The sequence below is a fragment of the Etheostoma spectabile genome, chromosome 15 (genome assembly GCF_008692095.1).
Source record: "Etheostoma spectabile isolate EspeVRDwgs_2016 chromosome 15, UIUC_Espe_1.0, whole genome shotgun sequence".
In the NCBI taxonomy this organism is placed as follows: Eukaryota; Metazoa; Chordata; class Actinopteri; order Perciformes; family Percidae; genus Etheostoma; species Etheostoma spectabile.
Window position 1 is genome coordinate 31,628,215 of NC_045747.1, and position 891 is coordinate 31,629,105.

Consider the following 891-nt stretch of genomic DNA (forward strand, 5'->3'; position numbering starts at 1 on the left):
GACTTGATCCCGACTTGCTCTGACATCATGCACACGTGGGCAACGGAAATCTCACGAGAGCAAGGGGGCTGCAGGTCTGAGACGCAGGCGGCGCAGTTGCTTTTCACCGACTGCAAGAGCCAGGCGTACCTCGAGCCTGCTGGGAAACCGTTTTCTCAGCTGATTTAACACCCTGATTGGTTTACAACATATGACGTTTTTATAAACTTTTTATTGTTTTTGAATCGAGCGATTTTAATGCTATTGTCTGATTTAAAGACTTTTCTGTCCAGAACACATGTTGTGTGACTGATAGTTAAGTTTAAGTCAAAGAGACTAAATCAGCCTTTGCCAGCTACTCTGTCATACTAAAACACTGGAACTGTGTACCAGCTGGGATGTGGGTCTGATTATATTTTATTAAATCGAATCGCACCACAGCGTTTTCATCACTTCCTGTCCGCCTGAGACGCGGCTGAATCGCTGGAAAACTGTCCACTTCACCGCAGCTTTTTGTCACCGCCCCCCGCTGCTGCCGCCTGCTCTCGTCCACTTTACAGGCGAGGCGCAGTTCATCTCGAACGAGCCTAATGTGTTTCTGTATACCGCCTTTACAACGGGGAACTGAAGCCGTTATCTCCGCTCTCTTCAACGCCGCCAGACTCCTTTGACAAAAACAGTTATTTTACCTCGCAGAACACGGGAGTTGCTGCTCGACCGCTGCCTCCGTCAGTTAGTTAGTTTGTTATTGTGAGACTTTGGTGAATCCGAACTAACCCTTTAAAAACACCAAAGTCACACAATTACACAAAGTGACTAAGCGACGGAGGCAGCGGTGGAGCCGCAACTCCCGCGTCCTGAGAGGTAAAATGACTGTTTTTGTCAAAGGAGTCTGGTGGCGTTGAGAGAGGC

General features: G+C 48.3%; 1 protein-coding gene across 1 annotated transcript in view; it reads right to left on the minus strand.

Annotated features, from left to right (window-relative positions):
- LOC116702993 (trypsin I-P1) overlaps positions 1-891 on the minus strand; it is an 18,538-nt gene that overhangs the window by 8,554 nt on the left and 9,093 nt on the right. The gene's annotated exons all lie outside the window — the stretch shown is intronic.